This window comes from Ambystoma mexicanum, chromosome 2p, assembly GCF_040938575.1.
Source record: "Ambystoma mexicanum isolate Mex_15411 chromosome 2p, UKY_AmexF1_1, whole genome shotgun sequence".
NCBI classification, from domain to species: Eukaryota; Metazoa; Chordata; class Amphibia; order Caudata; family Ambystomatidae; genus Ambystoma; species Ambystoma mexicanum.
The window spans coordinates 807,611,213-807,638,470 of NC_090923.1; positions in this window are offsets into that span (position 1 = coordinate 807,611,213).

Below are 27,258 nucleotides of genomic sequence, written 5' to 3' on the forward strand. Positions count from 1 at the left end.
AGAGAGGCTATTGGGCGCCACTCCTGAATGCAATTGGGAACGGTTCAAAATGCAATTTTCCTTAGATAGGCTAATGGGCGCAGTTCAGAGAGAGGCTATTGGGCACAATTTCTAAATACACTTATAGGTTATTGGGTACAACTTCCAAATGCAAATTTCACATACCGAGGGCAGAGTTTCAGAATGCAAATATAGTGAATTTACAGTGGCGATGCTTTGTTAGTTGAGTGGTAGGGTAGTGTGGCCTGAAGTAATTGCTTCTGGCCCCGCCCTTTCCACACTTACTTGATGTTGGCTTCTTGCTTCTCCTGCTGATACCTGCAGATACAACCTGGAGCCGTCTCTGTAGGAGCCGTCCTTTGCCTCAGGTCCTTAGCTGATGGGCTGCCCGGCAGAGGGCTGCCCTGGAGGGACTGGTAATGAGTGCAGATCTTCTTGTCAGGGCCAATCAGGGGCGGGGGCGGGCTGGGAGGCGGGTCGGGAGGGGGAGAGAGAGCGCGAGGGCCAGGGCAAGCTACGGTGCACGCAGGTGCAGGGGACCTCTAGAGGGACTGGATGGGGTCAGGATCAGGGCCCAGAAGGGTCTTGCGTGTGCTGCACTCACCTCGAGGCGTCCCGATGGAAAGTGGCGCTCGAGGTGAGTTGCAGAGGCCTAGTTTCTACGAGGAATTCGGTTGGCCAATCAGGGGCGGGGGCGGGCTGGGAGGCGGGTCGGGAGGGGGAGAGAGAACGCGAGGGCCGGGGCAAGCTACCGTGCACGCAGGTGCAGGGGACCTCTAGAGGGACTGGATGGGGTCAGGATCAGGGCCCAGAAGGGTCTTGCGTGTGCTGCACTCACCTCGAGGCGTCCCGATGGAAAGTGGCGCTCAAGGTGAGTTGCAGAGGCCTAGTTTCTACGAGGAATTCGGTTGGCCAATCAGGGGCGGGGGCGGGCTGGGAGGCGGGTCGGGAGGGGGAGAGAGAGCGCGAGGGCTGGGGCAAGCTACGGTGCAGGCAGGTGCAGGGGACCTCTAGAGGGACTGGATGGGGTCAGGATCAGGGCCCAGAAGGGTCTTGCGTGTGCTGCACTCACCTCGAGGCGTCCCGATGGAAAGTGGCGCTCGAGGTGAGTTGCAGAGGCCTAGTTTCTACGAGGAATTCGGTTGGCCAATCAGGGGCGGGGGCGGGCTGGGAGGCGGGTCGTTTTGGGGGAGAGAGAGCGCGAGGGCCGGGGCAAGCTACCGTGCACGCAGGTGCAGGGGACCTCTAGAGGGACTGGATGGGGTCAGGATCAGGGCCCAGAAGGGTCTTGCGTGTGCTGCACTCACCTCGAGGCGTCCCGATGGAAAGTGGCGCTCGAGGTGAGTTGCAGAGGCCTAGTTTCTACGAGGAATTCGGTTGGCCAATCAGGGGCAGGGGCGGGCTGAGAGGCGGGTCGGGAGGGGGAGAGAGAGCGCGAGGGCCGGGGCAAGCTACCGTGCACGCAGGTGCAGGGGACCTCTAGAGGGACTGGATGGGGTCAGGATCAGGGCCCAGAAGGGTCTTGTGTGTGCTGCACTCACCTCGAGGCGTCCCGATGGAAAGTGGCGCTCGAGGTGAGTTGCAGAGGCCTAGTTTCTACGAGGAATTCGGTTGGCCAATCAGGGGTGGGGGCGGGCTGGGAGGCGGGTCGGGAGGGGGAGAGAGAGCACGGGGGCCGGGGCAAGCTACGGTGCACGCAGGTGCAGGGGACCTCTAGAGGGACTGGATGGGGTCAGGATCAGGGCCCAGAAGGGTCTTGCGTGTGCTGCACTCACCTCGAGGCGTCCCGATGGAAAGTGGCGCTCGAGGTGAGTTGCAGAGGCCTAGTTTCTATGAGGAATTCGGTTGGCCAATCAGGGGCGGGGGCGGGCTGGGAGGTGGGTCGGGAGGGGGAGAGAGAGCGCGAGGGCCGGGGCAAGCTACCGTGCACGCAGGTGCAGGGGACCTCTAGAGGGACTGGATGGGGTCAGGATCAGGGCCCAGAAGGGTCTTGTGTGTGCTGCACTCACCTCGAGGCGTCCCGATGGAAAGTGGCGCTCGAGGTGAGTTGCAGAGGCCTAGTTTCTACGAGGAATTCGGTTGGCCAATCAGGGGCGGGGGCGGGCTGGGAGGCGGGTCGGGAGGGGGAGAGAGAGCGCGAGGGCCGGGGCAAGTTACGGTGCACGCAGGTGCAGGGGACCTCTAGAGGGACTGGATGGGGTCAGGATCAGGGCCCAGAAGGGTCTTGCGTGTGCTGCACTCACCTCGAGGCGTCCCGATGGAAAGTGGCGCTCGAGGTGAGTTGCAGAGGCCTAGTTTCTACGAGGAATTCGGTTGGCCAATCAGGGGCGGGGGCGGGCTGGGAGGCGAGTCGGGAGGGGGAGAGAGAGCGCGAGGGCCGGGGCAAGCTACCGTGCACGCAGGTGCAGGGGACCTCTAGAGGGACTGGATGGGGTCAGGATCAGGGCCCAGAAGGGTCTTGTGTGTGCTGCACTCACCTCGAGGCGTCCCGATGGAAAGTGGCGCTCGAGGTGAGTTGCAGAGGCCTAGTTTCTACGAGGAATTCGGTTGGCCAATCAGGGGTGGGGGCGGGCTGGGAGGCGGGTCGGGAGGGGGAGAGAGAGCGCGAGGGCCGGGGCAAGCTATGGTGCACGCAGGTGCAGGGGACCTCTAGAGGGACTGGATGGGGTCAGGATCAGGGCCCAGAAGGGTCTTGCGTGTGCTGCACTCACCTCGAGGCGTCCCGATGGAAAGTGGCGCTCGAGGTGAGTTGCAGAGGCCTAGTTTCTACGAGGAATTCGGTTGGCCAATCAGGGGCGGGAGCGGGCTGGGAGGCGGGTCGGGAGGGGGAGAGAGAGTGCGAGGGCCGGGGCAAGCTACCGTGCACGCAGGTGCAGGGGACCTCTAGAGGGACTGGATGGGGTCAGGATCAGGGCCCAGAAGGGTCTTGTGTGTGCTGCACTCACCTCGAGGCGTCCCGATGGAAAGTGTGGACAATCGGAAAGACAAAAGCGGGTCGAGAAATATTAGATGCTGCATTTTGGACCTGTTGATTGATTGTTTTTTTGGGGTCTTTTCGCAAAAGTTGTTATATTAATATTGAACCCTTTAATTGTAAGAAATGTAAAGAGTTATTGAAAATTTTAAAAACTGGAAAAAGAATATTTTAATTCTGTAAAGGTCTAAATGATCAAAACAAATAATAAAAAAATAAAAATAAATAAATGCAAAACACCCTCAAATCAGACTTTCAAAAATTCAACGCAACACACACCCAAATCCGACTATCAAAGTTAAATGCAAACCACACCCAAATTTGACTATCAAAGTTAAATGCAAAACACACCCAAATCAAACTATCAAAGTTAAATGCAAAACACACCCAAATCTGACTTTCAAAGATAAATGCTAAGGCACAGTAGGTAGAAAATTGCAGTATGAATCAGAAGTTAGAGGTGAGTGCACAAACGAGTGCATTTGAGAGCATAACAGGGAGAACTGTGAGAACAAGCAAAGAATGGGATGAAGGACCTAAGACGGGGAAGAGGGCAATCAGAAGGAGGGATCTAACCCATGGTGAGTGAGATATATCAGCAGGGGCTGCAGGTGTGTCCCCAGCAGCCGTTCGCATAAAGTATTAAAAAAAAAAGAAAAGGACCCTGCATTGCCTGTTCCTGATCACAGAAGTGAGTGGGAACAGTTGTCGCAGGGACACAGAGAGTCAGCGGCACACAGCAAACTGTGCAGCAGCAAGGTAAGTAAGGGTGTGGGGAGTGGTAGTGGGTAATGTATTACATGTGGGGTTTTACCGTAACAGCCAAACTGTATTTTCAGCCAAAACCACTAGGGTCTTTTCGGACACAGTTTGTTCCTTTACGGTAAAACAACCCACATTCTTCTACCACAGTTCATACCTGGTTTACTCCCATGGCAGGCCTATTCCTCTAAAGGTTTGCCATCTGGTTATACTCCCTTGCCTGAACAGCGTTTTCACAACATGTGCTTTTGTAATTAAGATCTACTGACAAAGGTTCAGAACTGCTTGACAGTATTCAATAGTTTGCAACTTCAAAACTTTCAACAAATCTTCAGGGAAAACAAGGTTCACAGTGGTGTTTCTCAATAATGCTTCTCTCCTTCTGAATATCCTTTCCCAGAAGGGCAGCCTTTTTGACACCCTTGTTTCCCCTCTGCACATGTAAACAAATGTTGACAAAGATAGGATTGTATTCTGCTTTTTCCTTGACTTTGGTAATCTGAGTTTATCCCACTTTTTACCATGTGTTGTACAAAACACAGGCAACACATTTCATAATTTATGTACCTTTCATTAGCCCCCTTCTGTTGTTGGTTATATCTGCTGGATTGTATTTGTCTTGATTGTAGTCTCTCTTGGCTTGGGAAATGCTTGTAGGTAGTACTTCTTAACAATATTGCCCCACCAGGTTGTTGGGTTTTCCACAAACGATCACATTTAAAGTTATAGGGGGTCATTCCGAGGTTGGAGTTAAGGAATTACCGGCACTGGTAAGGGTGCCGATGCGGTAATCCCTTACCTCCGCATTCCGAGGTCCCTTTGCAGGTCCTTCCTTATCTCCTGCTTTTAGCAGGAGTTAAGTACGGGACCCGCAAAGGTACTTCAGAGGTAATTACGGTACCGTAATTTACGGTGCCGTAATTACCTCCTTCCCCATTCCCATTGAGCCCTCTGGGGCAAAAATGGGAATGGGAAGGGCAAAAGGTGAATGGGGAATTAGCGGTCCCCCAACCCTGGAATGGACCGGTAATTACTCCATTCACCATGACGGATTTGGGACGGTTTCGGAGGCAACCATGGAGCTAATTACTCCATGGTTAGCTCCAAACCCAGAATGAGGCCCAGAGTCACTTGGCTTGGTTACATAAGGTTTTCACTTGTTTTCAAGAGTTCGGTATTCAAAATTAATGTACTTTCATTTATACGCCAATGCTGCTTTAGCTGGTTTTCAATGTATCGGTATTCACAAGTACTTTCAGAGTTACTTTCACTCATACACGAGTGCTGCTTATTCACTGAATGCCTGCTTTTACCACGCAAGCGGTTACGGGGAATTCCGGGGTCACTAACAGCTTGTGAACTCACTGAGTAAGACTTGCGCTTTCTCTCCCCTCGTCGTTCACAGGACTTCTGCTTCTGTGGCTCCTCGCGACCCGGCAAACTGCTTCTTTTACTCTGCCATCATCAGTGCCACCTACAAAAGGAGCTCCCATTGCTGCTGAAGCCCTCTGATGCACGCCCTCCACCAGAGACAGCCTCAATGCCCTCAGGTGCATGCCAGCCACATGAGACTGCTTAATGGGAAGGAAAGCTTCCCTCGCCTTTGCTTCCCCACTGTGCAGCCTTTGCAGATTAGGTCTTGAAAGGCAAGCTTCCCTCTTGAACGCTTGCTGCTGCGCAACCTCTGCACTTCAGGACTTGGGAGGCACAGAACCTATCAGGACCGGCAGCTGATATCTGCCAAACAGTGGTCCTGGAGTCTTCTCTCTCCTCCAGCTTCTGCTTTGGCTGCCTGCACAAACCATGGTGCTTTACCTTCTTGCTTCCTCTGCCCTTCTCTGTAGCCTACACCTTAGGGGACCTTTTAAGCCTCTCTGGCCCTCATTACAGGGTTTCTGGTAAAGCCTGCCTGTAGGCAGCAGGTTAACGGCAACCTCTTAACATCGTTACCGCCTCTTGACATCCCAGTGCTACCGGGATATCACAGGCGGCGGCAGGACGGTTATTTCCCATTCACAACGGTAACAGTGCCAGTGCTTCAGTGAAAAGCCTGCCTGTAGGGGCCTGAACTCCCGGCAGGTCGGACCTGCCGGAAGTACCGTGCCCCTGCCGGCAGACTCATGATTTGGCAGTCCGGAAAGGGTGCGGCTACGTTGCCACTGGCACCTTTATTTCAGGACAGCCAACCTTATAATGAGGACCACTGTCTCCCTCAGGTGTGGGTCATTTAACTTAACGGTCTGACTACTTCCGCAACAAATTACCTTTTTAGTCCTCTTCCTCGTCCCAGTACCTAGGGAATTATCCCAAATAGCAAAGCTAGGGTTTCTCATTTCTTCTGTTCTACAATAAGCCATAAAGAAAATGGGGTTGTCAGGGAAAGTTGAAAAAGGGGGTTTCCCATTCTTCCTGACCGCTTCCCCCCTCATGTTATCCTCCGGCAGAACACCACCCCCAGGGTCGGGATCAGAAAGTGTCTGCCTTTCCCTGGCCACCTGAGAAGGGTCCCAGGCCAGGTTATCTGGAGAAATAATTGCTGATTCATCTCAATACACTATGTGTTCCACCACGTTTGCTCTGGAACGACCGCTTACTAGTCTAGTCTATTCCAAGATGGCACCCGCACTTCGTATTTACGTACTGAAGCTGCGGTGCGCCTATGCAGCCTAACCCTTTGCCTCTCCAGGTAACATGCTAATGTGTATTCCTCCTTTCCAGATTGTTTCCTCTCTTTTTTATTCCTTTGGCTGCCTTTACTTCTGTTTTCTGTTTTCTGCTGCTCATCCTTCCTCACCTGCCTGCTGCTGTTGTTCTGTTTCCCTCACTGATTTTCTTTAGCTCTTGCCTGCCTTTCCTTGTCCTCTTCAATTCCTGGTGATTCCTACCAGCCACGGATCGTTATCCTTTATTTGTGACCTGTATGTCTTCTTGTCCGGCCAACAGGTACAAATCTACATATACATTGGTGTTTTTATGCCTTGTTTTTATGCCTTAGCTTTTCCCCCAAAAAGTATTGACCCTCCAGTTGTCCCTTTGTCTAGTCTGTGTTATTACGCAGACACTGTGGCAACAGGTATGGACCATCCTGACAAGATGGGGAGGAAGACCCTTGCGGATAAGAAAGAGGACAGGCCTAGGTAAATCCCATGCCCAAAAAACAGAAGAGTCCAAAAACGTGACAAATGACTGTTTTATTTAACAACACCCATATAAAACAGGGAAGCACGAACATCACGCAAATCTCTGTGACTCTGAAGTAACTTCAGGCTTGACAGTACCTTAAAAAGAGGTATGACATTTCATTTTAAAAAAAGAAAGTGGGAGGGGTTTGGCCAGGGTAATCATATATATTTCATATGTGTTAGTCGGTGCTCCAGATAGGATTTTGGAGTGAGAGTATTTTACTCCCAATTTTTAGAATTAGAGAGTAAATCCAATTTCAAGAGCGTAAAAAATGATTTTCCTCTTTTGCAAGAGAGTAAAAAGTGTCTGACAACTATCCAATTTGGGCGTAAAATTAAAACTTTGTTAGAAGAAATAACAAAGTGACAAAATAGCTGTATTTCAAAGTGGTTCTAAATAATTGATTGCACCTGTGAAAAACATTTTCACCACACAAGAACCTTGTAGATGCATACTATCCAGCTTCATCTTCATGACACTTGGCCACAAACTCTGTTAAGAGTTACTACAGATGCCAGCTAGTTACATCGGGTGATTCATAAATCAAGTCCCTCACTTTACCAGCATCACTTCTCTGCCTCTCGGGCCTACTGTTGCCGCCTGGTACTACCCACTCCATGTTTTTGCTCCATCTCTCCTTACTTTTGCTACTTTGTTTCCCCTGTCTCTCATTTTCTGACGCTCTGCATCTCACCCTTAAGTGTTGCGATGCCACATTTTTTGATCTGTTTCTCTGTCACTCTGCCTCTCCCATCTCTACATTCTATTGTTGCTTTTTCCCACCTATATCTCACTGTATCGGTTGATATAACTCCTCTTCCTCTCTCGTGTCATTACTGGCTACATATGTTTTTTTTTCTCGTTTCTGGTTGCAACTCCCTTTGATTATCTTTCTTGCACTGTCTCTTATGTTATTGGCCTGCCCTTCTCAAGTCTTGTTTTTCTATTTCCATCTCTCCCCACATGCTCTTGATCTGTGTTTTATTTTACTACTGACTCCAAATGTCTCTTTTGCTCTGCTTCTATTCCTCACTCCTATTGTGTGTTTGTCCTATCATTAACTCTGTTTCCCTTCTCACTTTCTTAGTTGGCCTATCATGCAGCTCATTGCTCTCTCTTCCTGTTGCTCGAATTCCTGTTTGGGATTGTCTAGTATGATCTGTCCCTTCGTCGCCCTCAAGAACCCCACCCTCCCGCCACACCTTTGTTCTTCTATGCTGCTTAGGTTCAGAGTTGCTCTTCACCTCCTGTTTTTGTTTGTCTTTTAACATAGCACCAATAAATATCCCAAAAACTGAAAATGTCTTTTCCATTTAAAAATCTAGTGCAGCCATATCATTTGGTTGCTCCTTTTTAGATGTGTGCAAATCTTCTTTGGGCCGTTAGGCTGGGAATTATAGAGTTTGAGGTTTGTCTGACCAGATGCAGCACTTGCTTGAATGCAGATGCTTTACCAACACCGTATGCCATTACAAGTACAAGAGCCCATATGAGGTGTGTATCCTGAGCCATTACAAGTATAGCAGCAGTGAAGAGTTGTGTGTTCTGAGCCATCACAGGTATAGCAGCACTAATGAGGTGTGTGTTCTGAACCGTTACAAGTATAGCAGCACAGATGAAAGGTGTCTGTTCTGAGCCATTACAAGTATAGCATTCCTCATGGGATGTGCGTCTTCTGAGTCATTACGAGTATAGCAGCCACATGAGATGTCTGTTGTGAGCCATTGCAAGTATAGTGGTCCTCATGGGTTGTGTGTGTTCTACGTCTGAACCATCACAGCCCTGATGAGGTGTGTTTTGAGCCATTACACATATAGCAGTCCTCATGGGACGTACATCTCCTGAGCCATTACAAGTATATCAGCCAAAGGAGATGTGTCTCTTCTGAGCCGACACAGGTATAGCATCCCTGATGAAGTGTGTGTTCTGAGCCATTACAAGCACAGTGTCCCTGAATAGTTGTGTTCTGAGCAATCACAGGTATAGCAGCCCTGATGATTTGTGTGTTCTGAGCCATTACATGCATAACAACCCTGAAGCGTTGTGTTCTTAGCAATCAAAGGTATAGCAGCCCTGATGAGTTGTGGTTTATGAGCCAATACAAGTAGAGCATCCCGGATGAAATGTGCGTGTTCTGAATCACTGAACATTTAATAGTCCTTTTGATAAGTCGAAAGATAAGTCAACTGTTTTACAATTGAATGTTACCTGCATCTTAAATGCATATCTCTGATGCAGACTCATCAACTCACATATTAACAGGATTTGACCTAACAGGTTACACAATAATCTCTACACAATAATTTCTGCAGCAGTGTTATTGACCCACTGAGCTGCCTTTCGCAACAGGCTGTTGACACTGAAAGGCGCATAAGGATAGGGCCCTGGCAGTTACATATGAGGCTTGCTTGAAATAAATGGCTTGTCAAAAGCTCTAAGCCTGTTTGGACTATCCTACATAAGTCAGGAGATTCATAATGAGGCCTTGAAATGTACTACAATTTTGGCAGCGGAACTCAGTAATAGGACATGGAAGAAGCAAAGGTTTTGAAAAGCGCAAGACTGAGTAGAAGGCATTCGAGTATATGGCAGCAATGTCATCTTCTCACACTATCGGAGGATGGTGGAAAGAGCTCAGACACTGTTCTTTCTCTGTACTTTAGCTCCTGCAGAAAATACCAACACATGGTTGTGCTTTCTTAACAGCAGCTCTGTTAACAAATTCAGGTACTGCCCCAAAATATAGCAGTCCTGCTAAGAAATGTGGGAATGATGCAATCAGCCATGCTGTGAATATTTTGCATTGTGCCATGACATGTGTAAGGTATAGCAGCTCTGTTGATAAATTAGGCTACTTTGCCTGAATATATAGCAGTCCTGTTGAGAGGTACAGGTACAATCTGTGCCACTGAACATATATACAGTACTGCTTCTACCTGTATCCATTATACCTGCTTGTGGTGGGTGGTCAGAAAGTGAATTAAAGTTTAGACCAAATGCTTAGTTATGCAATTGCTGTGCTTCTGTGATGAAAAGAAACTAAGTATGAAATGCCCATGCTGCTACAACTGCCTCAACTGCTGCAACTATGCTGCCTCTTTTAAAGCCAATTAAGCAGAAATTGCAGCTGTTGTTTAAGACGATTTTCAATTTACACAATACTACCTGTGTCCTAAAGGAAAGTGAAAAGGATGTTCATGATTCAAGATGTTTTAAGAACACTGTAAGCTACAAAATGCAGACAGTTGAACAAAGTGAACAAAACACAAATTTCCTTTTACATTACTCAGATAGAATCATTAGCAGAGGAGAGTATTGGGGGCGCTGTTGCACAGCAGACCAAGATGGCCGCTGCTTGAAAAGCTCCAGCAACGACTGACAGATATCCTTTTTAAATAACCTATCCCTCTTGTTCCCACTCCCCAGAAACAGCAGTGGTGTGATGGCTAACCTCCTGGGCAAGCAGCTGTTGGAGCGCCAGTGAGACTTTCCACCTCGGAGACCGTAGCTGAGAGGAACAGAGCTGCGGCACCCGGCGGAGGTCTGTGGGGGAAAGGGCCTTCTTCCCGGCTGTGGCAGGCCGTGGTGAGCACAATGACAGGAGCGGATCGGAGTGCTGTGAGGCTGCTGGCTTGAGCCCCGGAGTGGTGGAGGAGGGCTCAGTGGCACGGAGGATGGCGCCGTGAGCAGTGGTACCAGTGAGTAGCGTGCGGCATCTGCTGCGTGTGGACGGCCTGAGAGGGCCCCTTATGCTCCGGCCCCTCCTGCTGGCGGGCTCTGACTGTCTCTTGCACAAAGGGTGGCGGTGCAGCTTGCTTTGCCCCCCTGGACAGCAGTGGGCGGTGGAGCACCTCTGCGGGCAGCGGGCTGCCGGAGGTGGGCTCTCCATATATAGTATGGACTCCCCCCCGAGGAGGGCGATCTGCGACTTGGCGTGGAGCGCCGTGGCTCATGCAGCCTGGACTTGTTGGTCGGAGCACATAGCGTTCCCAGGTGGCCCGGGACGGCACCTATAATTGGCCTGGAGTGGAGGAGGAAGGCTGAGGGAGAACGGCAGCACTACAATCCAACACACAGCATGGCCAGGCAGCTTGCGGCTGGCCATTGAGTTGGTCGAATGTGGCGTGGTTAGTGCCCATATAGTGGGCCCCTATTGGAAAGGGATAAACTGCCTATAGAATTGGTGCCGGCCCTGGTGGGTGCTCTGTTTCCAGCCTGGTGCAATCCCTGATCAGCAGGAAGGGCAGAGCAGAATACCTTGGAGAGCCAGTGGGGAGGATTGGACAGTGGTGGATGTTTTTTGATTGGGTCAGGGGAAGTGGAATTGGTCAGCTTACCTCCCGTGGGACAAGAAGTCGCTCTGTGTTCACACCTCCTTGCATAAACTGGCTTCAAAGTGAGGAGCACGCTTAGATACAACCCCAACAAGGTGATTGACCGGATACTGAAAATGCACGGTGAGAGTTGTGGGTGCGGCCTGGTAGAACCTTATGCGGGTGACATGGGCAATCGGAAGAAGCAGGCGAGGATGGACCAGTTCGCTCCCGCAGACCAGGCCCAGGCCCCAGTTGCTATTCCACAAGCGCCAATACCTGAACAAGTGGACATGGCTGCTCTGAATCAGAAGTTGCTGGCACTCAAGGGGAGCACGGACACGCTCGGGGTCAAGATAGATGCCCTCACATGTAAAGTGTATAATTCTGCGGTACAGATAGAGAAAATTTGTGGGCGTATGGAGGAGGCGGAGTAGAGGATTGGGACCACGAAAGATAACGTTGCGGTCCTCCAGCACAAGGTTTCCAGTCTACAACAAGCGGTGAAAAGGATTGCGGCCATGAATGAGGATTTGGAGGGGCGCTCGGGGAGGAATAATATTAGGATCACAGGGGTCCCGGAATCTACGAATATTGATAATATGGAGACATTCGTGGAGCAGCTGCTGCTGGATATACTTGATAACCCCTGGCTGTCCAGTATGTATATGGTGGAGCGCGCTCACCGGTCATTAGCGGCTAGACAGCCCCCGGGCGCCCCAGAATGCCCCATCATAGCAAGGATCTTTTGCTACCGCGACAGAGACGCTATATTGCGAGCAGCCCGAGAGAAGGGGGAACTGCGATGGGAAGGTTCCACCATACAGCTGTTCCCAGACTTTAGTCCACCAGTCCAGGATCAAAGAAAGCCTTTCCAGATGGCCAAGAGTATCCTGAGGTGTAAGGAAATAAAAGGTGTCTAGTCAAATGGTCGACAGACAAATGGTCGACAGACAAATGGTCGACACAATTTGGTCGACAGGACAAATGATCAAATTTTTTTTTAGTTATATATATTTTTTTAGGTTTTCGTTTAGGGAAAAAAGGGGGTTTTAGCAAAAAGAAGGGGGTTGGGTGGAGCTCCCAAAAGAAAAAAAAATGTGAAAAAACAAAAAAAAAATTCGACCATTTGACCTGTCGACCTTTTGGTGTCGACCATTTGTCCTGTCGACCATTTAGATTCGACCAATTGACCTACAACCGAAATAAAGTACTTCATGATGCACCCGGCCAAGCTGTGTGTGCAGCATAATGAGTCTGTGGAATTCTTTACTGCACCACATGCGGCGGAACTATTTGCAAGAAATCTGCCGGAGCCAAAGGGATCGCCGCGGCATCCGTCTTGACCTGGAGTTGATGTCCTTGAGCATGGGAATTGTTTATGTGCGGGAAGGTTATTGACAGCTACAAAATTTGGAGGAGCGGTGGGCGCAAGGGTGGTATGTTATACATGGGTCGTTGCTACAAGGAGCACTTGGGTTGCCCTCAGCGCCTCAGTTACCGTAGATACTGTGGTGTTAGCTAGGTTTGGTTGGGGGGTAGAGGGGAGGGGATGGGGGTGGTAGGTTTCTGTTTCTGGCGTGGGTGTGATGGGGTTGGGGGGTTTCTTGTTGTGGTTTCATTGTTATGTTGGCTTGTGGGCGTGACTCCAACTTTATGTCAGATGCGTGTTGCGAATTGTAGGAATGTGCTGTTTGGTGGGGACACAGCACTTATAATGTCTAACCATCTTGGGGGGGTTAATCATGTGGTTAATCTTGTACTGGTCGGATGACCCAGACTCCTGGGAGGGAGGGTCATAGGGCGGTCATATCCTTGATGACCTGGAACATTCGGGGACTCACCAACCACAAGAAGATGCGGCTGATAGGCAACTACGGTAGGAACCATGGTGTGAATATATTGTGTCTACAGGAGACCCATTTTAACAAGGGTGATTCCCCTCCTAGTCTTGCTGGGTGGGGCTCTCATGGTTCTTCTATCTCTTCCCATTCCAGGGGGGTCGCTACTTATATACATAGGTCTTTGCAATTTAAGCTGCATGAACAGGTGCGGGATGAGGGAGGGAGGTTCTTGTTATTAGCGGGGGAGGTGCGGGGAGCTAAGCTCCTGATTATAAACGTCTATGCTCCAAACTAGGATTCACCAGAGTTTTGTTTTTAATGTGCCAGTCATCTCCATAAATTCCCTGCGTACGACATACTCTGGGCAGGTGATTTCAATTTGGCTCTCACTCTGGAGATGGATAGAACCAAGACGACGCAGCTCTCCCTCCCCCAGGCGGCCAGGGCGTGGGGCACCATTTCGCAGACCCATGACTTGCGGGATGTGTGGCGCTCTTTGCATCCTGATGTTAGGGCATACACGTTTTATTCCGGAGTGCACGGGAGTTCGTCTCGAATAGATTATGTGATGTCCACTACTCCCATTCTCAGGGCGGTCACAGGAGCTACTATACTGCCTGGACTTTGTCTGACCACTCGCCGGTGCTGGTCAGATTTGAGCCCTCAACTCGATTACCCAGTTCGCTGCGCTGGCGTTTTTGGGCTGCCGCCCTGGGTGATGGAGCGTATAGGGCCGAAATAGGGGAGGATATAGACACGTACTTTCAGGCTAATGTGGGAACGGTCTCGGACCCGGTCATAATTTGGGAAGCCTTTAAGGCTTATATACGTGGTTGTTGCATCTCTAGAGAGGGGGGGTTGAAGACCCATTAGAAGGTACATGAAGAAGTTGGAGTATGTTGTCAGGGAGGGTGAAATACAGCAGAGTATTTGGGATACCGGAGCTGCGTAGAGAATTAAAAGAAAATAGGGAGAGATTACGTAAACTGGCATGTGATGAGGATAGGTACCTGGGGGACCCAATACAGGCAGCAAAATATGGGGAAGGAGATAGGCCAAGTAAGACTCTGGCTGGCCTGGGCCATTCGTAGAGAGCTCCCATCTGCTAGTATAGTTGAAATTATAGATCGGGTGGGAACCGATTGCGGGATCTCCAGGGGATTAATGACGAATTCCGTCTCTTTTATGAACAGTTGTATATGTCCCGGCCCACGCCAGGTCATGATGCCCTACTGCGATATCTCGATAAAGTGGCCTTGGGATGGTTGGATCCCGAACAGGGTGCCGCCCTTAATGATCCGATCACAGAGGAAGAGGTTCAAAACGCTATAGAATTGCTTCCTAATTGGAAGGCTCCTGGCTCCTGGTCTTAATGGAATCATGGCTGAATTCTAGAAGGCGTATGCAGACCGTATTATTCCCCACCTTCTTGCAATGTTTGACGGCGCTATGGCAGGTGGCATTCTTCCGGAATCTATGCGATACGCACTAATCACTGTGCTGTTGAAACCGAGCAAAGATCCTCTACATCTCTCATCTTACCGGCCCCTTTTGCTTATTAACACGGGTAACAAGATATTGGCTAAGATCCTAGTGGGCCGCATACTTCCTCATATGCTGGCTTTGGTGCTCCCTGACCAGGCTTGGTTCATCCCTGGGCGCTCCACCCAAAACAATTTAAGGCGCCTTTTCACTTTAAGGCATAATGTTAACCCTAGCATACCGGTGGTCGTGGTAGCCTTGGATGCCAAAAAGGTGTTTGATTCGGTGGAGTGGCCTTTTCTTTTTGAGGTACTCCGCCGGTCTGGCCTGGGCTTGACATACATCAAATGGGTTAGGCTGTTATATGAGGCCCCGAGGGTAGCGGTATATACAAATGGGATAGTTTTGGCGCAGATATATCCTAAGCGCGGTACAAGGCAGGGGTGCCCCTTTTCTCCGGCTCTATTTGCTTTAGCAATGGAACCCCTGGCGTGTCACATACAGGAGCTGCATGCGCAACGTGGGATTTACGCGCGTGCACATCTCTTCATCATATCATTACATGCTGACGATGTGCTTCTTTATGTCAAGCACCCGCGCCAGAATCTTCCCCCGTTGATGCAGGAGGTGACCAGGTTTGGAGAACTATCCGGGGTTTAGGATCAACTGGGAAAAGTCTGAGGTCCTTCCCCTAACTCCGGAGGCTCAAAGAACTGATGTGGGAACTGAATTTCAATGGCAGCTAGCGGGCATACGGTATCTGGGGATCGCGGTGTCCACTTTGAGGGATAGGTTGTACGAGGATAGCTATGTTAAGCCATTGGAGCACCTGGAATTGAAGGTAGAGGCGTGGATGCGGCTGCCGATTTTGCAGGCTGCCCGCATGGCGCTTTCGAAAATGGTGATACTTCCTAAACTCCTGTATGTATATAATAATGTCCCGGTGTGGCCCTCTGCTGGTTATTGGGTTCGCTTCAGGAGGATGCTTTCAAGATTAGTGTGGGCGGGTCGGCATCCTAGGACATCCTATTATACTCTTGCCCGGCTGTACGAAATGGGCGGCATGGACTATCCTGATTTATATCTGTACTATCTAGCCGCGCAGGCGCAGCATATAGCTGGGTGGAATCCTCCTAGTCCCGAATCCCTGCATACTTTATTGGCTAAAGCTCTTGTCCAACCGGATGTACTGATGGGCTTGCTGTGGGGCGAGAGAGACTCTGTGCCGAGGGGAGAGATCCACCCCGTGGAAATAACATGTAGGGCTTGGGCTAGGTTGAACCAACTGTTGCAGTTCACGTCACATTTCCTTCCAGAGTTACCGCTGTATAATGTAACGGGGATTCCACTTACGCATGAGAGGTCCTTTAGAGATAGGTTCCAAGCACTTGGAATACAAACCCTGGGGGCTCTGATACAGGAGGGGTGCTTTGTACAGTGGAGTGATCTGTGCACTAAAGAGGATACAGATGCAGTGAGGCTGCTACACTTTTACACGCTGAGGGGCATTATCAGGGCTAAATGGCCTGAATTTCCACGACCCCCATCTACTTAACTGGCATTATGCTATATAGCTCACCCGGTATCCGGGAGGAAATTGTTGTCTACCACCTATAAGCTGGTGAGGAAAGGAAAGGCCGTGCAGGAATTGGCATATAAGAGTGCATGGGATGTTGCAATGGGGAAAACACTAAGTGAAGAACAATGGAAATCTGTTTGTCTGCTGACTCGATATATCTCCTTGAACTCTAGGTATAGGCTGATTCATTATAAATATATCCACTGGGTTTACTACTCCCCGCTTGTGCTCAGCAAATTCTTTCCTGGCCCTTCTTCTGCATGTAAAAGGTGAGGGGCGGATTGTGCAGATTTTTACCATGTCTGCTGGAGTTGCCTGAATATTAGATCCTTTTGGGAGAGGATTCAAGATGTCATGTCGGAATTGTTGCCATCACCGCGTACATACACTCCTGAACTCTGGCTTCTGGCGCTAATTGAGGGGAGTACGCGCACTGAAAAAAGACTGTTGGGCATGGCCTCTGTGGTGGCCAGATATCAGGTGGCTAGAGCATGGGTGAAGATGCCCCCCTCCTTCGCTAGATGGTCAGAATGCATGGACCTTTGCGAGCGGCGAGAGTCGATGTTTGCTTCAACACTCCCGAGCACCAGCCGCCCATTTGACTATTGGCCCCCATACAGACAATACCAAATGGACAAGACACAAGCTTTGCAGTCTCCTGGATCTCCCACCGAGCAGGGGAAGAAGAATGTGTACCCCTTTAATCCATGTAAATGTCATGAGCAATGGTCCCCTTTTGTTTGTCATGGCCTTGGTTTATGGCTGAGATGTATGTGCGAACCCAGGGTAGGAATTTGGCGGTAATGGTGAAGTTGTGAGTCTTGTTTTGGGGGTGGGTTGGTTGGGTTGGGCGGGTGTGGGTTTGGTTACTTGTTTGTGCATTGGTTGTTGTTTAAAATAATAAAGAAAGTTTTAAAAAAACTTTTAAAAAACTGCGGGGAGTATTAAAAGAATTAAACAGACCAGGACTCATCCCAGTTTCTTCTTTCAGGGAACTGTGTCGATTAATAAAGTAAAGAGTGGATTTGCAAGCTGCTGCTAGCCAGGCTGTCACCAGTGAGCACCATGATTTATGGGGGTGCAGCCATAAATATGTAAGTGGTACGTACGGAAGAATGAAAAGGGCTGTATTGACAATATTTCTGTGTGTAAAAAGGCCTTTACATTACGACCCAGGCGGTAAGTTACCGCCTGGGTCGTACCTTTACCACCATGGCATAAACTATGTTTACGCCATGGTGGTTGGCGGACTTACCGCCCCATTCCGAGGTTGGCGGGGCGGTAAGTCCCCAATCCCCATTTACCCTTCCCCATTTCCATTTTTGCCCCATAGGGCATAATGGGAGTGGGGAAGGCGTTAATTACGCCACCGTAAATTACGGTGGCGTAATTAACAACAAGGTCCCTTAGCGCCCTGGATTTTAACACCTGCTAAAAGCAGGTGTTAAATCCTCCATGGCGCTAAGGGACCTCGGAATCAGGCGGTAAGGGTCGGCGCTGTTTACGCCGCCGTAAACCCCTTACCGCCTGGGTCCTAATGAGGCCCCTTATCTGAGGGGCTAGTGTTATTATATTTTTTATTTTTTATATTTGTGTACATGGTTGTACTTAGACGACCTTTACGCAATTTTAAAATATTCAATAATTCAGTACATCAATATAGAATAAAAAGAAAGTCCAATTAAAACAGTATTTAGTAAAACAATAAAAGAATCAATAAGCAACATATGTAATAAATTCTCTGGTCACATACATTTCCTTCATATTTAGGTTTCCATGAATTTCGTTTTAACACATTAGCTTCTTGTAAAAATTTTAAAACCACAATTGTCCATAAAATTTCTTCTCCACTCGAGAATTTAGCAAAAAAATTATCAATATCCAAAGCTGTTGAGTTATGTATAAAATGGGATAAGTAGAGAGATCTAACTCACGTAAGTGCTGTACAAAATCATATAATATGTTTCCTTGTTTGGACTTCCAGTGGATCGTGGTATAAGTTACATTTTGCATTCACTTCATTTTTTGCTCTAACTTGGCAGATCTCTCCCGTCAGGAGGAGATTTAGGCGATACCGTAGAAACTAATCTGCCAGGTATGAATTTGGAAATTTCGTTAAATAATTCCCCAGAGACTTGTCAGGCGGAGCCAGACTGTAATAGAATTTATATTGTCGCACCGTTGACGCTGCGGTTATCCAGTCTGTTTTTAGTATCCCCTTTTTTTCATATGGCAGGGATAACTTATTAAGTCATCTTTTGCTAGTTCTAAGCTATAAAGAATATTTTTTACTCTTTTCTTTAATTTATTTGCCACTTTACATCCTCCCGATTCTAAAATGATCGCCAAGTCGGCATAGAAGGGAGTTCTGTACAGGTACTATACATTTCCTGTAAAGCGCTACAATGCCGGCAATGCCCACATGCTGGGAGCAAATAAGGGTCATATCGCCAAATGCCAAGTTTTCTGTTTTTCGATACAGAGGTCATTTACTTGTTCATACTCTGCAATGGCGTTTAGCTGTTTCTGTAAACCTAGTTGGGTGCGGTCCATCAACACAAAATCATCAGCATAAGCCAAGTATGGTATTATCATATTAAGAATTCTTGGTTGAAAGATACGTCAACTATGTTACAATTGCTACCTGCATCTTAAATACATATCTCTGATGCAGACTCATTAACTCACCTATAAACAGGATTTGAACTAACAGGTTACACAATAAACTCTACACAATAATCTCTGCAGCAGGGTTATTGACCCACTGAGCTGCCTTTCCCAACAGGCTGTTGACACTGATTGGAACATAAGGATAAGACCCTGGCAGTTACATGTGAGGCTTGCCTAACATAAATGGCTTGTCAAAATCTCTAAGCCTGTTTGGACTATCCTACATTAGCCTGGAGATTCATAATGAGGCCTTGAAATGTACTACATTTTTGGCAATGGAACTCAGTAATAGGACATGGGAGAAGCAGAGGTTTTGAAAAGCGCAAGACTGAGTAGAAGGAATTGAAGTTTATGGCAGCAATGTCATCTTCTCACACTGTCTGAGGATGGTGGGAAGAGCTCAGACACTGTTCTTGCTCTGTACTTTAGCTCGCTGCAGAAAATGGCAACACATGTTTGTGATTTTTTAACAGAAGCCCTCATGCTGGGAGCAAATAAGGATCATATCACCAAATGCCAAACTATCCAAAATAATGCAGTAAGGATAATAAAAAAGAAGTCCAAAAAGAAACACATAAGTGAGGATAGAAGGAATCCACACTGGTTAGCTGTTGAGGAAAGAATTGCTTTAAAGGCTATGACACTGACACACAGATGCATCCACGGGACTGCCCCGTCCTGCCTGAAAGGCAAACTGGTCACAAACGTTCCAAAATGGGCACTCAGATCAGACTCAAAAGGTCAAATCGAAATTGTCAGATTCAAAAAGGCTAACAGACTCGGGAAAGCCTTCCATATTAAAGCAGCCATGATGTGGAACAACCTACCCATCTCTTTAAGACTAGAACAGAAATACACATGTTTCTGGAAAAAACTCAAGACACATTTGTTCAAATGACAAACCGGTCCTAGGAAACTGATACCCCCAATGACTTACTGAGCGCCTTGTCCTGTGATTATATGTGTTTTTGTCCCTACGTCTTCATGTCAGTGCTCTGATGCTTGCGAGCTGCTGGCGCTATATAACCAAACAAATAAATAAATAAATATAACAGGGGAAGCTAAGAAAATATGCAATATTTAGCTTTCATTTTTCTCAAGAGATGAACTTGTTACGTGACCTTCGTCATCATTCTGTTCAGCCAATCTTGAGAATTGTCAGTTGAAGTCAGAGTAAACCCCAAATAGCTCAAAGATGTAATAGGCTCTATTTCTTGCTCCCTGATGTACCGTGTAAATCCCATTTTCTTTTTATTATTATGGGTGAATCTTATGATCTTAGTTTTCTGTTTATTGATACATAGGTCATTTACTCGCGCATATTCTGCAATGGCGTTTAGCTGTTTCTGTAAACCAAGTTGGGTGCGGTCCATCAACACAAAATCATCAGCATAAGCCAAGTATGGTATTATCATATTGAGAATTCTTGGTGGAGCAAATAGATATTTAGCTTAAAATGGGCCATGATCTGTCATGTCCACAGAACTAAGGGCCAGTTCTTCCTCATCCCCAGGGTCCAAATGGACCCCGTCCTGGTGATCTGGCGCCAGGCGCATGTAAAAGTGTGCCTAGCACATTCTGTGCCTAAGGAACTTGCAGGAAAGCCGGGCGTGGCCATAGAACAACATTGGAAGGCACGTGCAGGAGTCCCTGGGTGGGGCAAGGTGGAGCCACTAGGCGGGGCTAAAGGGAGGGGCCAGGGCCAGCCTATATGAGGCCAACCTATCCACATGCCTCTGCTTCGTGTTGTTCTGCTTTTGCACCGTAACACTTACCGCTGTTCTTACCTGCGCATCCACTTGATTCCAGCTGCTTCATCTCTGAAGACATTTTACCAGATTCCAGCATCTCCACCGCTGGGGGCGCTTCTTACCTGCTTCCAGCTGCTCCATTGCTGTACGTGCCTCTTACCTGATTCCAGCTACTGCATCACTGTGTGCGCTTCTTTCCTGAATCCAGCTACTCCATCGCTGTGAGCGCCTCTTACCTGAATCCAGCTACTCCATCGCTGTGCGCGCCTCTTACCTGAATCCAGCTACTCCATCGCCGAAGGCGCTCCTACCTGCTCCCAGCTGCTCCATCACTGTGCGCACCTCTTACCTGCATCCCATCACTACTGGAGTCAGAGCCTTCTTCTCACCTAATCTGGGCGTCCAACTACCCGGAGCTCCACTTCGTTCCTTTTCTTCGCAACGCCTTCACCCTGGAACCGCGGAGCTGCATCAAGCATCCGGACTTCGTTCTTCACTGTCGGCCTTCTCCTGCAAGAGAAAAGAGAGAACAACAGGTTAGAACTCATAACAATAACGAACACTTGGCTGCCATACCAGTGCCTAGAGTTCCACCGATCACCATAATTTGCAATATCTGAAAACCGCCAAGGCCCAGTCTTCGGGTCAGCTTCGCTGGGCTCTCTTCTTCGCGGAGTATGATTTTGTAATCACATACCGACCAGGAGTGTGTAACGGAAAAGCAGACGCTCTGTCACAAATGGGAAAAAACAAAGACGCATTTATACCATCAGAACCAGTACCCATCATTCCAGAGGAACGAATTCAGAATCAGATCGCAATCACCGCCTGCTGGGAAGATTTAAAGGTCGACCTCCAGTCTCAAATGGATCAAACCGCCCAACAAGAATGGTTGAACAAAGGAGACCAGTACTCCATCATGGACAATTTACCCTATTTCCAAGGGAAACTATACATTAGAGATAAAGAAACTCAAAACAAGATTATAGCCAGTTGCCACAAATCATTAGTGGAGGGACACCCCTGGATTACTAAAACATGAGCCAAAATCAGGAAGAATTACTGGTGGCCAACCTGCAGAAAGGACGGGGCCCACTTTATTGCAACCTGCAGAGTTTGCGCACAGCAGAAATCCCAAAAGTCCAGGCCCGCAGGATTATTGCGTTAACTAAGTATACCACCCGTCCCTTGGCATACGTTATCCATGGACTTCATTACAGATTTTCCTCCTTGCGATGGCTTCAAAACAATTTTAGTGGTGGTGTATTTGTTCTCCAAGATGGCACACTTTATTCCACTAAAAGGAGTTCCTACTGCTGGAACCCTGGCCACCGTGTTCCTAGAACAAGTGATCAGATTACATGGTTTCCCTTCAGTATTGATTCCTGATCGAGGAACACAATTCGTCTCAGCCTTATGGAGGAGTTGTTGCAAGATTGCACAGATTGACCTTCGCCTATCCACCAGTCACCACCCCCAGACCGATGGTCAAACTGAGAGGACTAATCAGATGTTAGAGCAATACCTGAGATGTATGCTACAGCAGACAGAAGGATCCTGGAAGGACGTTCTTTGGTTAACCGAGTTTGCTTACAATAACTCTGTCCACACAAGTACAGGACAGATCCCATTCTATATCATAAATGGTTGGCATCCTCAGATGTCCTCTTTGACCCACTTGATGAGCTAGAAATGCCGGAAATCACCTCACTACATAAGACTATTACTCAAACCCTCAAGTAAGCAACCAGGAATTTAACTAAAGCCAAGGAACAGCAAAAGAAGTTCGCTGACAGGCATAGAAGGAAAGCTCCACATTACCAAATTGGGGATAGAATATGGTTGGCTGCCCAAAATATACCACTCAAAGGACCTTGAGTCTTCCGTCCCAGATATCTAGAACCTTATCCCATCAAGGTTATCATCAACCCGGCCGCAGTAAAACTAGATCTACCCGACAATATGCGAATTCATCCAGTATTTCACGTTTCCCTCTTGAAGCCGGTGAAGCCTGAGACTAGGATCAAAAAACCACCAGAGCCTGAAATTATCGGAGGAGAACCGGAGTACGAGGTTAAGGACATTCTAGATTCTAAAATGGTACGATCACAATTGTACTACTTAATTGATTGGAAGGGTTATGGACGTCAAGATCGTACTTGGGAACCAGTGGAATTTATCCATGCACCTCGACTAATCAGGCGGTTTCATCTTAACAACCCCACCAAACCTGGGCCGGGGAGAGGAATGCCTGTGAGAGGGGCCTAGCGGGGGAGTACTGTCATGGCCACAGAACTAAAGGCCAGGCCTCCCTCATCCCCAGGGTCAAAATAGACCCAGTCCTGGTGCCTCTAGCATACTCTGTGCCTAAGGCACGTGCAGCACGGCCGGGCGTGGCCATAGAACAACATTGGAAGGCAGGAGTCCCTTGGTGGGGCAAGGTGGAGCCACTAGGCGGAGCTAAAGGGAGGGTCCAGGGCCAGCCTATATAAGGCCAACCCATCCACATGCCTCTGCTTCGCGTTGTTCTGCTTTTGCAGCGTAATGCTTACCGCTGTTCTTACCTGCACATCCACTTGATTCCAGCTGCTTCATCTCTGAAGACATCTTACCAGATTCCAACATCTCCACCGCTGAGGGCGCTTCTTACCTGCTTCCAGGCACTCCATCGCTGTACGCGCCTCTTACCTGATTCCAGCTACTCCATCGCTGTGTGCGCCTCTTACCTGAATCCAGCTACTCCATAGCTGTGTGTGCCTCTTACCTGAATCCAGCTACTCCATCGATGTGTGCGCCTCTTACCTGAATCCAGCTACTTCATCTCTGTGCGCGCCTCTTACCTGAATCTAGCTACTCCATCGCAAAGGCGCTCCTACCTGCTCCCAGCCGCTCCGTCGCTGTGCACGCCTCTTACCTGTATCCCATCACTACCGGAGTCGGAGCCTTCTTCGCACCTGATCCGGGCGTCCAGCTCCACTTCGTTCTTTTTCTTCCCAACGTCTTCACACTGCAACCGCGGAGCTGCATCGAGCATCCGGACTTCGTTGTTCACCGTCGGCCTTCTCCTGCAGGAGAAAAGAGAGAACAACAGGTTAGAATTCATAACAATAACGAACGCTTGGCCGCCATACCAGTGCCTAGAGTTCCATTATAAATGCCAATTTACCAGTTCCATCAGGCTCAAGGAACTCCCCGGATTCACTCCATGACTCCGATCTGCTTCTTCATACCTAATGGGATGAGATTAGACATTGCAAGAATTATTATTGAACCAGACAAAGACATTATAATAAACAAACTATAATCGCAACAAAAAGACTTACCTTCTAAGTGGACAGGTCGGAGCCGGTCTGGATGAACACTTCCATGAACCAGTGAGGCAACTCAGTCCGCTCTACGCGCCCCTGCTACGATAAGCAGGACGGATAGCTCAACATTACAACACAACAGGTGAGCTTGCATGGGAAAACGCTTGCACACTTCATTTTGGCGCGAGAGGGTCGAGGGAAGTCATGACGCCCCCACGCCATTCTCATTAGCTCTCATCTTCTCTCAGGGGCAATACCAGCATCCAGAACAGCAGACTCTGCAGCAACCGGGAGAGGAAGGCGATCCAGAGGAGCCAAGTCGAGGGAGGGCTCCAACCATGCCCCAGCGCCCATGATCAGACAAATATAAATTAAACAAAAAAGCTACCAATACGCAGCCTTGTCGGAGACCTCTATGAGCAAAGAAGGCCTTTGAAGTATTGCCTAATCCATTAAACCGGACTCTTAACATGGTTTGCTCATGAAGACTAATCAATATCAAAAGTATATGACCCGGTATACCCCATGTTTTTATCTTCTGCCACAAAAGGTCTTGATTAACGCAATAAAATGCTTGCTTGAAATCGACTGCAACAAAATAAAGAGGAAGCCTATCTAGGGTGAGTACTTTGTCTCTTAGCCAACTCACTACTAAACCATTCAAGTCAGTGCCCATCCTACAACGGAAGGCTCTTTGAAATTTCTGCAGGCGCCCAGTCTCGGCTGCCCATTGCTTCAACTCTCTCAAAACCAGGCCAGAATTTTTGTTACAATCAGAATCAATCAAATATATTGGCCGATAGTTTACAGGGCTTAATCTATCGCCCCTCTTATAAATTGGAATAATGATAGCAGACAGACAAGAGGGCGGTATCGTTTTAGTAGCTGTCACTGAATTGAATAGTCTGAACAAAATATTTGCCCACATTTCCAGTGCTAATCTAAAGAGGGCATTTCATAGTCCATTCGCTTCTGCGGCTCTGGATTTAGATGCTCTTTTTATCAGTGTTTCTATATCTTCTACTAACATCACTAACTCCCAAGCTGCTGTGCACTTAGGATTGTGTATGTTAGATTCTGGGGGTCTACATACTCTTTCAAAATGTTTAATCCATTAATTCTCTGCAATGGGGTTGGATTGCATAAAGCACTGTTTTCACCAAAGAATTGATTAGGTCGCAGAAGTTCCTAGTGTCTTTCTTAGTGATTATTTCCAACATTTTGCAGCCCTCCTTCTGAAAGCTATGGGATTTATAGTATTTTAACCAGTTTTTAAACTGTTGTTTATAGAGCTTAACACTGGTCAGGAGTGAAGACTCACCAAATGCTCTCTTTTTTATTTCTCAAATTACTTTTTTCAGTTGTCTCTTTTTCTCTTGTATCACCACATCAAAGGGAAATAATCTGCCTTAAGTCTTCGGGGTATTATTGTTTGTCACCCATTTACACCTGTCTATGAAGGCATCAAAATTACCTGGAGTCAGGTAATCATTTCTGTTATGATTAGAGAGGGCTTCAAATAGCTGGTGGGTTCTCTCATTAGTACATTTGTTGGCTAAGCCTTGTCCAGTGGCTCCACCTGAGACCACCTTCTAAATTGCTACAGGTGAAAACATGTAATCTCTACAATATTCTATTGGCCGATGCAATGCAACACAATGTAGGGCAACATGGATGGGGAATAGGGATTGGTTAGTGGTGGCTTTCTGAGCCATGGCACTTTGAAAGGTTATCAGCACATGAGCACAATAGGGGGTGGTGAGAACAGCACCAAGGTGCTACTTGTCCCAATAAGGTTACCATTTCCGATTCACAGGTCAGGGCATTTAGTTTTCAACATTGCACTACCATGTATCTTTTGTCCAGAGAGCTAGATGGGAACGAAGGTCTCTGTCTGTCTGTCTGTCTGATTCTAATGAATACTCATGGTCCTTCAACTGTGGGTCACGTGAGACCACATTTTGGATTATTCTGCTCAGCATTTATGAGGATGTTAGCCCGTTTTACTGCAGGTGTTGCTACCTCCCTTGGCCTCTAGAGACTTGTTCGAGCTACCTTCCTCTCAATATTAAGTCAGAGTTGGGGGAACTTGACCTTCCAGTATTACTTGTTTCTTTACTAATCCAAGAGAACTGTGTCTCACGTCTGGGAAATGGCATCGTCTGTTTCTTGGGGTGCTGATTCAGACCTTTATTTCCCTGGTAACCTTGGCAAACATATGCTTTTGTTGTCAGGGCTGTTCGGCTTGGTTTTTTTCTGATCACTCATTGAGGTAGGTCCCCCTGCAACCTCAAAGCTTCTCCACTGTCTCCCATTCACCCACATGTGGCTGCGGTGTCCATCTTGTTTTGCATGGCCACTCATTTAGTTGCGTTCTGCAGTAAGCAAACATTATGTGTGCTGTTGTGCGTCTTGCGTTTCAGCATCTAGAGAGTATATGGTTTCTAACTTATTAGATACAAGCATGTTCTTCATGTCTCTGTGCAATTTGACCTAGTGTTCGTGTATCTTCGTGGTGAATGTGTGTGTGCTTTGCGTCTAATTTACCTATGAGTGTCAGGTCTTAGTAGTGATGTAATTTGCTTTCATCACCACTGTTCACAGCTCGTTCATGTCCTCAATAGCCTGCAAGTTAATTTCTTCTTCATCCAGGATAAGGACGATAGGGTTGCCTTGGCGAGTAACATCGCTTGCACCTGCAGTCTAGAGGTGGTGAGGGGGTAGATGCCATAAATGATGCACTTCCTCCACTCCTATAATATCGACATGAGGGAGGGCCAACATAATTAATGCCACATTAATTTGCCTCTTTTCATTCCCCCTGTGGTCAAGTCCTCAACCAGATTTCTCTAAAGCCTATCATCCCCCAGAGGGCATCTTGGGGGATCCATATCTTTGCCACCCCCCTTAGGTCACCATAATTCTTTACATGTTTGTCCATACTTCAAGTCATACAGCAGCACTCCCCATCTGGTTTGCACCACATCCAACATCCGACAATTGCAGGCATCCCGGGGATAAAAAAAGTTTGAGTGTGATTGGAGTACATCAACAGTTTGTGTGTTTTTGTCTGTCTTAGGGCCTCATCCCGAGTTTGACGGTAACACTTAAATTCAACGGTAACGCTATTACCGCTGCATTTAAGGGTCTACCAAATCACAGGCTTGGCGGATCCCCCCCCAGCTTTGAGCTGGGGGCAAATCTGCTGTGATTTTGCTGATTTTCAGCGAGACAGCGGTAATAGCGCCGAACATTCCCCATTGGGCCCAATGGGGAATGGGAAATTCCCGAATGGGCCCAATGGGGAATGAGGATTTACCGTTCAGTCAAACCCGTGATCCGGTGCTAATAGCGCTGGGGGGTTTGGCGGTAGGGCTAATAGCCCTGGCGGT